At 38.9% G+C, this 15,739-nt stretch overlaps 1 long non-coding RNA gene across 1 annotated transcript; it reads right to left on the minus strand.

Annotated features, from left to right (window-relative positions):
• Positions 1 to 1,256: 1,256 nt before the first annotated feature.
• On the minus strand, positions 1,257 to 15,393 carry LOC124417286. The gene is made up of 3 exons (XR_006931705.1): positions 15,046 to 15,393; positions 2,663 to 2,733; positions 1,257 to 1,514 (listed from the first exon to the last, which is right to left on the minus strand). It is a non-coding gene; the product is annotated as an uncharacterized LOC124417286 (long non-coding RNA).
• Positions 15,394 to 15,739: the final 346 nt, after the last annotated feature.

Here is a 15,739-nt window from a genome sequence, read left to right on the forward strand (position 1 = left end):
GTGTCGCAGGAGAGGGCAATGCCCAAGGCCCTCTGATGATGAGTAGTTATCTCTTATTCGTGTTTGATTTGCAGGCACTCTGCCTTCCATCTCTCATTTCTGTTAGCGGCATCAGCTTTCTAAGGAAAGAGCCTGAAGAAATGCTGCTTGCTCTGTGCTAATCATGTCATCCTGCTGCAAAAGTTGGCAAGATGTTTAAGTGTGTCTGTCCAAGTGCTAACGGACAAAACAAAGTCCAGTTTTTCTCCCTAGAAGCCAAGGTAGCTGGGCTGGCTCAGAGCTCCTTGAAGCATCTCGCACAAGGAAAGTGGTGTGTCTAAGTCAAATATGTAATAGTTCTTCCATAACAGGGCAGACAGTTCTGAAAGGTCAAGTTTTTCAGAAAATTTGTGATCATCACAAAAAAAAAAAAACCCCAAACAAAAAAACCCCAACCACCCACCCAACCACAACCAAACCAAAACAGCAAAAAAACAAACAAACAACAACAACAAAAAACACACACACACACACAAAGCAAACAAACAAAAAGAAACAAAAGCAGAAAAAAGTTTAATATGGAAGGAAATTTTTATCAGATACCAATAAGTTGAAGACTAGCTGACACATGAGGGCATTTTGGGGGGAAAAACAAAACAGAAACAGAAACGTTTTCTGTGGAAGTTACTAGTATAGCAGAAATGCTAAGTCACAGCTTGAACCAGTGATTGAGCACCTGGTGGGAAGGCAGGGCCAATCCAGGAGAGCTCAGGTGCATGCAGTGCACCTGAGTGACTGGAAGGGGTGGAGCCAGGATCTGCCCTTCCCAGACCTCATTTAAGGGTTGGCAGGGGATGCAAATGGATTTTGCTGTAGGTCCCTGCATACTTGAGGCCTTCTGGAGGTAAGCAGCTTCTTTTATTTATCTCTGTGCCTATGGCTTTTGCATTTGAGCAAATCCTTTTTTGTTGCAGCCTGAGACCATGCTTCTCTGCTGTTATTGCTGTGTTTTTCATCACATTGCATTTAGGAACTGAGGAAAATTACGAAGTTAAATTCAAGCACTCTCATTTCCTCATACTGAAAAGAGGAGGTATTGGAGCTCTGTAAACGCTGTTCAAGTATGCTTCCATTTGGAATAGTTAGGATACCTCACCCTTGTTAAAGTATCATGGATTTAATGCTTTCTTTAACTTCTTCAGGCTTAGAGAGATTTACTGAGGACTAAGTGTGAATCAGCTTTGCACAATCCCTATGGAGAAAGGCGAGAAGTATTTTGATGAGTACCATATTGAGATGAGCATGTGAATTATCTTCCTTTTTATTTTTTTCATTGTCCCCAGGCCTCTGAGAAAGAGTTGAATGAGTGAAATTTGCATAAGAATTTTAAAATGTTCTCCCATTGTTTTCTTAGAGGCAAGTTTAATGTAGCAAACATCTGCCTACCTCTCAGTGCTTTGTGGAACATCTGGTTGCTTGAGAAATCCTATTTTGCTCCTTTCCCTGTTGCCTGGCTAAGAAGTTGATATTGGTATCTGTCAACCAAGAGAAAGAATCAGTAAGGGCGGAGAAAAGCCATTTTATGCACTTATCAAAATACATCTTTCCCCCTGGCCATGGGAATAACCAGAAATTGGCACATTCTGCATTAGAGCTGTCCTAAAGCACTTGTGACAGTATTCAACTGTCAAAAAATAAAATGAAATTCTAATCTAGAGTCTTCAGAAAAACCTGTTTTGATTTCACTGGTTCTACTACTAATATAAATAGCAGTACACGTTCCTGGGCCTGCTAGGCCTTCTGTTAAGGATCCCGTATTAAGTTTGAACAATGGTTTGAAGCAAGGTTTTCCTCCTCCAACTTTTATTTCCCTCCAAGGAATTCATTTCTCTGTCTATATTATGGTACTTAAATCTAATGGCCCATTAGAGGTTGAAGAATATGCCCAAGTTTTGTTTAACATTAGTTTAGTCTCTTTTGTATTGTTACTTCTTGGTAATTAAAACACTGAATAGTGGTCATGATGATAGACACTACACAAACTTTTGACATAAACACGTAATTTCCTTTTACCATTCTAAAGGGGCATCTTTGATCTACAATTTAGTGCTGGCTGTCTTACCGTGACTCTGAATATTCTTTTTTTTCCATTGCAATTTTTCATTATTCTGTTAGTAGGCTTTTTTCCTATTCCCAAAGAGGTGCTATTTAAGCTGTAATATAGCTATTCTATTATAGAAAGCTATTCTGCTTTCTAGTGTTATTTTTCTCTCTCTGTAACATGCACGAAAATGTATAGGAGAAATGTTTCTACATCTTTCTGATTTGTGTCTGACATTGCCAACTTGAACAAGATTCATTTAAAAAAAAAAACCAAACAAAACATACGTAACCATTGGAGGGAGACTTGGGGGGAGGAACAAAGCTCAGAGGAAGAGAACTCTAGTTAACTTGTGTGGCTGAAGCTACGCTTTCTTTCTAGAACTTTGCAGAGGTGAAGGGCACATTATTAACTTTCTTCCAGATTAGAAAAATGAGTTTCAGTTACTTTCGAATGTAAGACTTTAAGATATTTTACTATGTCCTGCCTACCCAGGTGGATGCTGGTCTTCTGGGATTCCTCTATGATGTCTGACATAATGTACAGAATCTCAAATAACATGACACATTGGAGTTAACGTACCTGAAATATTTACCAGTTGTTCAGGTCTGGGACTCATCCTCTTACTCTTCTGTAATTATGCCATCTAGATCCTATGATGAGAGACAATAAAGAGATAATCTTTAGATGATGCATAGGCAGCAACTGTTGCCATAGGGTGTCTGAGGCACCTGTGTAGGTAAGTACCATGACCTAGGATCTACAGGAGTGAGATCATATTATGGTATTTACGAACATTATAGACACCTGTATTTAGGCAATGAAACCCATCTTTGATTTCCTACCTTCTTTATGATTCATAATAGAACTTGAATCTCAGTGGATGTGTTCTGTGGCTGGAGGGGGGTTTGCAGTATTTTCCTACTTGATATGTTAATTTAGGTTATCATATATATTGCAAGGTCTCTTTCTTTCTCTCTTTTTTTTTCTTTCAGAAATTGTAAAGCTTTTAATGAGGAATTCCCCAAAGGGGAAAGGTGTTGAATTTTTGACATAGACTTTTCATCAGAGTTTATTGGGCAATGAAATTAAATGTGTTAATAAAGAATGAGTATTTGTTTAGCTTTTATGAGTCTACAGTCTTCTCTTTCTCTGTCAGCACTTCCTTTGCTCATTTATGTCATAATCCCAAGCTTTTTCTAAAATCACAGATGAACTTTTATGATAAATATGCTCTTTTTAATCTACCACATGCACAGGATTTTGTATTGCACAAAGAAATGAAGAAGACTGTTACAGTGGCAAAACCCAACTGAGTTATGGATATTTACATATGTGTTCCACATGAGAGCCCTTGGACTTCCACTTTGCCTTGCTGTCTAGATAACAAGCAGATATAACACTGAAGTACAGAGCTTTCACTCATCTGGAATATTTGCTTGATGAGTACGAGGAGATCTGCTGCAAAAGGTATGCAGAGTGTTGCTTCCTTCTCTGCCATACACGGTTTGTGTTATGACCTGGGGAAAGTCACTCCTGACTTTCAGGAAAGGCTGCTGGAACTTCTTTCAGCTGAAAGAAGAAGCCCTTGCTGGAGATGCCTGCAGCATACAAGTTCTTGAGATCCCAGTTGGTGAAGAGGCCACTGACACTGCCAGGTCTTCAACTGGGTGACTTGTGCACTAGGGTAGGACTAGCCAGGCTGAGCAAGTTAGTACAGTTTAACCATGTGTCCTGTCTTCTGTTTGCTAGGGACAACTAGAGCCAATGGGATGCTCTGTGTCAGACTAACACAAAGGGTAAACTATCTGTTCACCCAAGAAACGTCTTCCCTGGCCTGCAACCCAGGAGAAAGTTCTTAAGCACTTATTTTTCCAGTAAACTCATATTGATGCCTTGTGTTTGCTGTCTTGAGTATGAACAGCAAGGCTACAGGCTGTTGTCAAATTAGTACAAAATCTATATGGTATAGAGACATAATATGTTAGAAGGAGTGCTCTTTCCTGAAAAGTTTAGTCTGTGTACTTGTGTTCTAATCCACAAAAAGATCTTCCAGCCACTGTCTTTGGCGACCTTGAATGTCTTCAGAAATGTGATGGGGACCCTGGGCTGGAGGTAGAAAAATGACATCCTTCAGAGGATGCAGGGTATTAAATGCCAGAGGGACTGGAATGCTCAGCTGTAAGAAAAACCTGATGGTACAAGGTAATGACACAAAACTTCTTTTGTTTTTTGTGTGTGTAATTCTCAATATCTTGAGAATGTTGGAGGTTTTTGGTTTGTGTTTTGTTTTAGGAGTTGTGGATGTTACTGTGTGAAATACTGGGATCATGCAGTATGACCACAGCAGAGTCTCAACCCAAACTAACAGATCTACCTGATAGAGAGGTTTCTGAAAGCTCTAGGAAAAGAAACTATTTCTCTCTTTTTTTTTTTCCATCTTCCTCATCCTTGGTGATTTTATAAAGAACCTGTATGTGCCTTTCTGGGGTGAGATGTGCAGTCCAGATGCCAGATCTGAGCAAATCAGTGAAGGTGGCCCAGGAGACTGCACACTTTGCTAATGCTGCCAGGCATTTCATGCTTGAGAATGGTGGGACACAGTGCTGCAGCAGAGCAGGGTGACCATCAATATCAGCAGCACCTGTGCTGAAACCTCTACACAGCAAGTCAAACATAGCGTGGTTTGTCCAGCCCCAGAAGCTTAATGCAGCCTTTACTGACAATCAGCTGTGAATGAGGTGCAACTGAAGAGGAAGACTGTAACAAGTTGTACCAAGTTACTAGTAGTTAACAGGAGAAGGGTTTGGTTTAAATTATAGTTTTGGGGCCAACTCATACCATGCTTTGTATTCTCCTTTCCTCCCCCTTTCTTCAACCCCAGCAGTTCCTTTTAGTTGAATAACTTAACTTGCAGCTTGTGAGCTGGGAAGTGCTGCTTACGGTTCAGCTGAGTTTCCCAGATTAAAAAAAAAAATGTTGGTGTATATTTGATAAATATTCTTTGTGAATGGAACTAGGCTTGTTCCTTGGCAAAGAGGGTAGAGGAAATTCTAGTGAGATGGGAATTTAATAGGATGCACGATCCTACTTCTCTGGGAATCTGAACATTTACTATAGTAGTTGAAATGAAAACTTGTTAAGAGATGAAAACAGTTGTGAAATGCATTGCTTTTTCAATGTTACAACAATCTGCATTATACTCAATGCTTATTTCAATGCATACTTTGTTTATGCTTTTTTTTTTGCACCTGATCTGGGACATCAGCAAGCCTCTGGGTGATATTTGCATGATATTCCATGTATACAATTGCTTGTCTTTCTAATCCCATTTACCTGTTAGCTCAATTATTCAGCTGTGCAGATCAGTGATTTTTTTTTTCTGTGCATTCTCCCAAACAACAAACATCCAAGACGACCCAAATAGTTTTGAATTTGAATTAACTGATGTCCTTCACAGAATGAATTTGTGTCTACATGAGACAATGCTCTGCATCCGCTGAATATCTTAGTGGGGTAAGATTCAGAATTCCACTTAAGTTATGCCTTCACTTTAGGTGCTTGTTTAACTAGTACTCCTAAAATCTTATAAAGACAGCTCAAGTGGAAGACAGTTAAAGGAAGGCAAGTGTCTTTGATTCCTTCAGGGAAAAGTCCTGTCTGGATAACTTGGGTACATAAACCTAAGTGGGTAGATAGGATTTTTGGAGCACTAGAGGATTCTGTAGGCCCCTTTTTCCAGAAAGAGATATTTAGTAGGATTTGACTGTATGCTAACTGTATACTGTATTCCTGTGTAGTAAGTGGAGAGAGTTAAACTTTCTTTATAGCATAATTCTCCTGAAGGTATGCTAACATTACCCAACCCAGGTTACAGAGGCAAACATATACCTTCATTTACTATAGTAGAAGGACTAGCTCAAATCAGGTGTTTTGAACCCTGCTCATAATATGAGCCTAATGAATTTTTTTGCTTGTTTTTTCTCATCTACCTCAAAATATCTTTTAAGATTAAAACAAAAAGGAAAGGAAAGAGAACATACTAGCTTTGGAAAATGTAAAACCCTTTGCCCAGACATAGGCACATTTCTTCTCTTGCTTTTCCCTGTGCCTTTTAACTCACTGAAACAAGATTAACAATGAAAGAAAATAGGAAAGAAAATCCGTATCTCTTTGTGCTTTTGTTTCAGTTAAATATTGGAAAAATTTAAAATGTCCAAGAATGTTGTGGTTGATTCTAGGCCTAGAATAGTGTGTGTATCACTGTAGGTTGCTTACCTGACTTTGTGTGCACGACACCATGTGTGGCTCATGTGTCTTACATTGCTTTAAGTAGATGCGTACTTAAATTACTGTATGGCTAAGCTGCTGCACTAGTTTTTGAACATACGCATTTACATTGAGATGATTTAGTCACTTTAAATATTGAGAGCCGGCTCTCAACTTCCATTTTTTCCTGCCAGGCTCCGCAGGGAGTCAAATCTATATGTTCCTAACTTAATTCAACAGCACTAGTGCCATCGTCCTATACAATAACATAATGACTGCTTTTCAGTTTAAATGTTATTTTGCATTGTGGCAACTCTTACTGAGATGGGCTGAGTATGGATAACCTGAGTTAACTCTGCAGTAATTACACCCTGAGGTACAATAGACCATATTAACTTGGTTTCACATGTAAGCAGAGGCCATGTTGGTACTGCTTTGAGAGTTAACTTGAGAGTATCAAAGTTTGCAGACTGTTTGCACAGAATTTCCCTTAACATAAGACAAGTAATACTATCTTCAGAAAGCTAATAATGATGAATTTGGGAAGTGATTCTTGGGGCAGAAAAGTGGCAAGAAGAAACTTGGGCATGCAGTGTATCTTGGTCATAGGAACAGGGCCTGAAACTGAGGGTGCCAAAGTGACTCCTTGAATGGATCTATGTGTACCCCTAGCTGCAGCCAGGCTCTGGAAGTAGATGTATGATTAAAACAGGGCAGTGAGTGATTTTCAACACTGTCTCTTGCTGTCTATGCTGCTTCTTTTGTTAGCCTATTTTTTTTCTTAGGCTAACCCAACCAGGCCTCTGAGATGCATATGGTATCCCTTGCACTCAAGGCCAAGTTTGGTTTCTGTCCTTATTTGTTAGCATTAGAGATGTAGCATGGACTGCACTGGCCATATTCCTCACTTGGACAACCAAGAGATCAGAAGAGTTCAAGATTATGGGAATATAGCTACAACTAGGAAGACCTAAGTGTCTGAATTTGCTTCCCTTCTAGTTCACTTTCATCTGCAGCCTAGGACTCAGAGCAGTGAGGCCCCTGGTCAGAACAGACTTCAGCCTGTTCTCTGACATTTGTAAACTCAGCTGAATTGCATGTTTAAGAATCAAGATCCACAGTTTACCTTCTCATCTCATTGACAAGCAGAAAATATAAAACACTGTGACAAAAGCAAAAAAAAACTTTATAAGTTCAGATTTTGTTGTGCTATGGTGTGGTTGGGTAGTCAAATAAGGTCATGGAAGCCTAGTGTCATATCTAATTTTTGGCATTGAAGAGAAGTGTCTAAAATGGGAAAGTTTGTCTTAGTTTCTTATAATATAGATGGCATATACAAAACTGTTTGATGTGCCAAGTTATTCACTGAAGGTAACTGTCTCTCAGCAATGAATGTACATAGCCCTAAAAGGAAAGCACCACAAGTGGCCTCCTGGCTTAGTGTGTCTATTGTAAGGGTCAAAAAACTGTAGCCCTTGTTTGGTTTTGTCCTTTCATTTCCTGGAAGACAGGTTGCAGTGCCAAAGAGGATGTGAGGGAGGCCAGACGTGTCTCTTGCCTTCCACGTTGTTCAGCTAATGCCCAGTGGTGAGAAGAAGTCACGGTTAAGGATTCATAAGCATGCAGCTGTGGACCAACATTGCTCTGTATCAATACTCACCATTGTCTCAAGTAGCATTAAATTAGTATCCTTAAGTTGTCTATCTAATATGGCCAAAAGCGTATTTGTCACACATTCAGGGAGGAAAAGAGTATAATGAAGAATTTTTCAGAGGAAGAGTAATGGAGAGATAAAAACCTGAGGTACAAGGGCAGAAAGGCCCTCAGAAACGTGCTGAATTCCCTCTCTCTGTGTAGCTCTCCTGGAGGAGAGCTGAGCTGTTTGTAAGCAAATCTCCTAGGTGGTCTGTGCTGCTGGCTTTTTTAGGAATAACGTTTTTAATTGTTTCTCAAAACATGGCTTCTGCCTTTTGAAATGAAATAATAATAAAAAAATCCATTTAATTCCATGAGGCTTTCTGTGTCGTGACCTTTGTGCAGTGCTCAAGTTATACAGCAGGGAAAAGGTGTCCCTTTCTTGCATTACAGATTCATGAATTTTTAAACTCACAGTATGGGGCAGCTGCTGTCAAGTAACAATGGGAAACTTATATTCTGTCCAGCAGTGCATAAATCCCAAGAGAACAGACAGGAAACAGTAGGACCTGATATAAAAGCTGCATATCTCATGATACCAAAAAAAGAACCAGAGAGAAGCTTCTCTCTTTCTTACCCTCCCTATTCCTTGTCTCCACTTCTATTTCATTATTTTTATGAATCTAAATATTATGCACAGTGGGAGTGACAAAAAAGCACTGATGTTAATTAACAAAAACAAATTAATGTGAATATATCAGCTGATGTGATTCTAGTAGGGGAATGAGAAAGATTTCAAATTTAGAACTGTAAAATCTGGACTATCTTTTGTGTCAACAGCATTGTTTTACCAGAATTTCTTATACTAGTCCTTAGTAAATAAAATCTCTCTAGTTACTGAAGTAGGGTAAGCATGTCTGCACCTATACCAGTATTTTTCCTGTTCATTTTTTCCCTTTAATTCTTTCATTAATTTTTTAAATTTTTCCTTATTTATTTTTCTAACCCCTCCCCCTCAGTTTTTTTCTTTTTCCTTTACCTTTTCATTTCCCTTCTCAGAAGAGCAAAAAGCCTAGACACTTTTCCTTACAACTGCAGAACTTCTTTTCCTACTCTGTCTTTATTGTGGGCTTGCATATGTAAGAGTTATTTCCAGCACTAGGCAGCCACTGCCAACTTTCCTCCTTCTAAGAGGAGGTTCATATTCCTAAGCCCAGGTATGAGCATCATTGTGAGGGCCAAGTGTGACACTTGTAAAAAAAATCTCTTAATGTGAACCCATCCCTATAGCGTCCAGTTATCAGGGTAGTTGCATTTACCATTGCAATTTTGAGATCAAGCTTGGGGTCACTATATCTAAATATGCTTTGAGTCTGATTACTGAAGACACTAATCTCTCTATGGCTGCAAGATTAAGCAGAGAATCTAACAACTAGTGAATTACCTTCAAGTTAAGATCATTGTGGTCCTTTTCAATCCAGACCATTCTATGATTCTTCCAACTATGATTTTTCCTTTGAAACTCACAAAGTTTTTGCTGCTCTCTTTATCCATAGTTTTTGCCATCTTTATCCATATTTTCTGTAAGTTGCTACTTCTGTTGATGAAACAATGGTGAAAATGGTAAGAAACAAGTAATGGCTCTGGAGCAAATGCTTCTAGGAAAAGAAAGTGCATAAAGGAAATTAGGGAGTTGGAGCAAAAGTAGTGTCTAATTTCTGGCTGAGTTTTGCGGTTTATATTGCAGCAATGACTTGGTCTGAAAAGCACTTAGTACTTCTGGAGGTGTTATAAGGTCTTTTTGCTCAGAATGGGCAAAGATTTACATTCATCACTGATACTTCAGTCTGATGCTTTGATTTAACTGCTGTACGGAAGTTTTTGTGGGCAGAATTGTAGTTAATAAACCAAGTTTTTTTGTGTGTGTTTTTTTATGTTCTAGATACAAATTTAAAAGAACTTTCTTTCTTGAAAAAGGAATGAAATGAAGTGGGATGTTAATTTCTCCTAGTTTGTAGTCAGTATTTCAACAGGAAACCACTTGAGCTTTTGCATCTGAGTGTACTATTCCATTGCCTCCTGAGTGGCACTTAAAATCTTTATACCTAAATATCATAGCGAAGCTGAAGTAGTTGGGGTTTGTACCAAGTGCCCTTCTGCAAAGAATTATTGGGATTTATCTAGTTATTTCAGTACTTTGTAGGCCAAGGAAGAATTGTTCCACCAGTTTTGTAAGGTGAGACTATTAGAAACACCACTTCCTCTGAGTACCTTTTGTGTATTGCCTAGAGTTTCCTAGCGTTCTTTGGCCATGAACAAAAAGTCAAGCTTGGAAATAAATTACAAAGAGGGTATGATAGGAAAGTATGAGATATTATGTGGGCAGTTCTGCAGCTACTGAACAGAGGCTCTGGTACCTTTCCATTTACTATTTTACAGGAATCTTCTCCCACAAAATGTATATACATACCGAGAGACAATAAACCATACTCAATTATAGCTAAAACGACACACACAACATTCTTACTAAATGCTTAGGGCTACCATATTATTCTTGCTTTAGCATGTCAGTAATTTTAGTGAAGGTATGTTTCTTTACGTACATTTCCCTGTTGTGTGTGACAATGGCTACCTGTCAGGAGGTGTATAACTGAATTTTGAGAATTCTTTTGAATTTACAGTGCTTATTTACACCTTTTAATAGCTGTGGTTTAGGAAAGACAACTACATCTGATTCATATGGAGGTGTTAAATCTGATGAGGAGTTGTATTTTCAACTTCTATGCAAAAGTATTATGCAGTAAAGTGCGAAAGGAGTGGTGAACTGTAATGCCTGTTGCTGATACATTTCGCATTAAAGGAAAAACAGGGTTGCTTGGAGGGAGATGTCTCTTAGCTGATGGAAGAAGAGCTGGTGAGGATCTTCCATGAGCACAGGGTATTTGGAAGCCTCTGGATGTCCTAAACTGTGCAGGAGAATTTTGTTGCTATAAAACATAGGCACCAAAAGGAGCATGAAAAATACAGTTCTCTAAGCCAAAATCAGCTTTACTGATTCTATCTTGAGGTGAATGGTTGTTGCCTCTATCAGTCTAGCACAGGGAGATGTCAGCTTCTGCAGCAAGGAGCTCAGGTGGAGGTGGATCTAGCACACTCACACATGGGGTGTCCAAATCAAGGCCAAAACAGACAGAAAATAGGACAGTAGTTATGAGAGAACAGCTTTTTGAAAGGGGTCTTTTACAATTTTGAATCATGTGAAGAAGCCTCCTAGTTATATAGGAATTCTTTATTGCCTTGTTTTCCTAAGGATGTCTGTGGAACTAAGTGGCTGGATCTGTCTTTGATTCTACAGCCTAGTTAGTATTGTTCTTGGAGGAGTAGGTCTGTGGAAAAACTCACAATGCTTGTCATTCTGGTTCACAGAAGGATCTACTATTACATCTAACTTGAATAGAAGATTTACTGAAAAAATCTGACGGGATTGGAAAATCTTAAAAATACTTATTCCTCTAAAGTCAATGATAGTATGGGATCTGACTGTTGAAAACCACTTTGGCCAGCCTTAGCATTGTAGGCTGGGCTAGTCTCAAAGGCATTCATTCAGTTTAATGTTAGTTAAAGGTAAGCATTGCCAAGCGTCCGTGAACAGATGATAGATGTTCAAATGAAATCCAGCACTATGGAGAACTTTGCAAATGCTAAACATGAAGCTTTAATCTCCACAGTACCAAGAGCAGTAGGAGCATTGCCTCATTTGCTGAAAACCTTGATTGTCAATCTGCCTAGATCAGTTTTACCATGAAATACAGTGTCTCTAAAATGATATGTGTGATTAGAGACATGCTGTCAGGTTTGGAATTAAGAACAGGATGCAGTAGGGAATATAGAAGAACTCCAGCTTATAGCTTTTTTCTCAAAGTGAACTTTTTGTTCTGGGCAAATATAAAAAGAATCTGATGTAAAGATAAAATTCATTTCATCTTCATCAAAGCTGGATGTGTTCAAGGTAGGGAAGATGCAGACAGGCTGTAGATGCTGCTTAGATACCCTCATAACCAGGGACCAGGAAGAGGAGTCTGAGTGGAAACCCTTCTGTCATCGTTTTATGATTTTTGGTTATTGGTATTCCACATCATAACATCATGTAGTGCACTGGGAGTTAAAGAGTTTATACTCCAGGTCAGGGTACCTGTCTGGAAGAGAAAAACTACCACATTCCCCAGAGGACTTTGCATTCAGAGGAGATAAAGCCCCTGGCAAAGTCATGGGACCAGGCTCTCTTTTCTTCTGCTTGTCCTGATGGCACGTCTTGCCTCAGCGTTAGAGTAAGGCCTTTGGTTTTTGGACGCTCATTTTATTTGATTTATTAGCCAATTCTAATTATATTGTACTGTGTTATCTTGCATTTTGATATCTTATTTAGTAAATTAGTTTGTTTCCCCTCAGATCGTTGCTGCTGTTTTGTTTTAGGCCCATCTCTCTATTCCTTTCCTTTATCCCTTTCCGGGGCATGGATCTGTGGGTCCCTGTGCCCTGTTAGTCATGGAACTGGGCCAAATCGACCTGTAAACTGTTGACACCTTCTCTGCGTTTAACTGTTTTAACATTAGTGTTGGTTCCATCAGTTGCTTTTTGCCAAGTGTGTGATGCATCATGGCCATGAATGTGCATGTAATATCCAAGCAGTCTATCCTCTTGTCCTCCTCTGGCTTGCCTCCACTTTCCCTTCCCACTCCATCTCCTGCTGAGCTCCTTCCGATTTGGCAGGGCATCTATTGGTCTCTCGCTGCTCCAGCCTCAGCAGATCCAAAGTGTTACAGTTGGAGAGGGATTTTAGTTGGCCTTCAGCTATGCAGTTAAATTTCTCAGGATGTGGTTACAAAAAAGAAAGCACCCTGGAAAGTATGAGAAGTCAAATCTGACAACATGCCTGGGTGTATCACCATCTGTAGCATGTGTTAGACTGGAGTAGCGTGCAGTCAATTCTGTCACCTTGTTTTCCACTCTTTTTTGAGATCTCATGGAAAATGTTGAAGTCCTACTTGTGAACGTGAGTTTCAGTGTTTTACATTGTGAAACAGTTATCAGTTTTCTGCCTTTTTTTGCTTATTTACATGTCTAAGACTGACCCTGACTTTACAACCCTTTCCTGCAAACTCTGGAGAAAAAGAAAAGGAAGAATAACAAAGCAGAACACAAAACATAGTGTATTAGGGGAAAAGAGTTGCAGAATATCATTTTGAAAACAATTACTTATTTCACTCACTACCATTATCCTGTTGAGGTATTGGACTAGTTTTTTTTGATGCAAGTAGAAATGTGCTTTAATCCATTTTTTAAAATTCTTTCTCTTTTGAGTACGCCACAACTTATGGATGTAGTGTTCTTTTGTTCTGTTGTGGCTGAACTGTCACATAACAATCCTCACTGACTTGCCTCAAGTTATTTGGTTTTATAGCAAACTAATTACTCAAACCTGATTGGAACATCTTAGAGTCTTCATAAGATAATCACTTGTAAGAGCTTTGTTTTCAGACAATGCCATCTAAAGGACCAATATCTAACAAGCAATTAAAACAGAACAGAGGGGGTTTTGTTTTTGGCCATAGCACCATGGGGATAATTTCATGTCTTCAGTCAAGTAATTCGGATTCGTGGTCTGAGGCAGAAAATGATAGCAGCTTATTGGAAGCAGAGCATTATTTATCCTTCTAATAATCTTTGAGGCTTTAGGTTTCTGGTTTTCTTTGTACAGTACTAATTCTTATGTCAGTGTTGATTAAAAACAAACACACGTAACTCACATGCATGCAATCCTTGTCTTTTTCCTTCTTAGCTTATGTTTCACAAAGGTCTTTGTAAGTATTTTTGCTCATATTAACAACATGGTTGGAAGTTCACCTAATATGGAACAGTTTCCAATGTTGGCCTCAAACTTTTCCTAATGGAGAAAATAAACTTAAAAAATATATACTTATTTTCTTTTCATTAGGAAAGGTCAATCATCTAATGATGCAAATCCTTTGGGAAACCTATCTTATTCCAGAAATATTTCTACTGTCATTAGAAATGCTGATGGAATCTGTGGAAGTCATAAAACGTTCAGTTATTACTCTGTGAATGGGAAATGTGTATTTCATTACAACAGTCTCCCTCTTTCTCTTTTTTTAAATAAAAATATTGATGTTGAAGAGAAGTCTTGTGAAGGGTATTTTATTCAGCTCATCAAGCTTGTAGCTTCTATGAAAAATAACAGATATAACAGCACAATCCTAGCTTTGATCCATTACTTGTTAGAGGAGTTCTTATTTCTGATTGTGGGGTGATCTCTGTTATTTATATTCCTGTATGCTTGGTTGTGGTGAACAAAAGCAAGGGATTTTGTAATGATTGGAGTAGCTAGAGCCAAACTTTTCCTTAACTGGCCCAGATTAGCGCTGTGTAGAAAAAGAGCTGATATTGCAGAAGGACATGAGAAATGAAACTTTGAGGCATTCCACTGTGTACATAAACAGTTCTGAGGAGTGTTGACCTGAGACCCCTACCTGCATCACACTTGACTTTATTAGGCTCTTGTTTCTCCTCTGTCTTATTTTTCACTATTAAGTCATAGCAGTATGTAATTTAGACAAACCATACTGGCACGTTATAAGTTACTAAAACTTAGAGGTTTTGTATTAGAAATATTCCATTTTTAAAAGTTTCTAGACTAAAGAAATAACCTTGGAAAGACTTGGTGTTCAAAAGCCTCTGCATAGACATTGTGTAAAAAGCATAATTGAAAAATAGTAGGCTGTGTTTGGAAATGAAAAAATACTACTCATTTATGTAATGACACTCTAGTCACCCTCTCTGTACTCTGACTTTCCTGCCAGTGTGGTATCTCAATAAGATTTTACTTGGACATTTACTACACTGCTTTTTATAAAATATTTATATTTACCCCTGTAACTTGATTCCTCTTTCAGAGTAAAGAAGAGGTGTTATTAAAGATGTACAGGTTAGGTCAGTGCTGAATTATTCACATGCAGTCATGGAAGCAAGTAGCTTGGTCTTACCAGTAGACTTGTGGAGGTATTCTCTCTTCATCTGTACCTTTCCAGATGCATTCAGAAGAGGTAATAGAAGCTGTGAAAAAGTTGTGGGGAACTGTTTTGAAGGCTCTCGGCCACCCCTTGCTTCTGCCAGAAGGATATCAGCAGGAGGGGTGGGGTTGAGTGGAGCACTGCCAGAACTTGGGTGCTTTGAGAAGGTTAGAGCGCCATTAATCTTGACTCTTCAGTATCTATGGAGTGTGGAGAAGAAATCAGAAGGTAGCTCTGCAATACAAAATTTTCATATGTCTGCATAAATCCAAATGAGCTGTGCTTGTGAAGTTGGTTTTTTTTTTTAGGCTGTAGAGAGTTGGGGACAACTTGTGAATGTCATGCCTGTGCCACTAGAAGGCTGCCAGCTCTATTTTGGTTAGATAGTTTTTCATCTTTTCCACTATCTTTCCATGTTGGCCTGATTGTTGTCTGTGCCACCACAAGGTGAACAGAGAAACGGATGTGATTCCTGGATCACTGAAGCAAAACTGCTCTAAGCAATAAGCTAGCTCCTGTTACATTCACTACAATAGGCAGTGGGTTGCTTAAGCAACAAAGGCACCTACCTAGTCTGAAAAGTTATGTCATGATATGTGCAAGTACATTCTGAGTTCTTGTTCCCAGGTGATTCGTAAGACAGAGGAGGTACTCTGTGGGATATGCC

This window comes from Gallus gallus, chromosome 1, assembly GCF_016699485.2.
Source record: "Gallus gallus isolate bGalGal1 chromosome 1, bGalGal1.mat.broiler.GRCg7b, whole genome shotgun sequence".
NCBI lineage: Eukaryota > Metazoa > Chordata > Aves > Galliformes > Phasianidae > Gallus > Gallus gallus.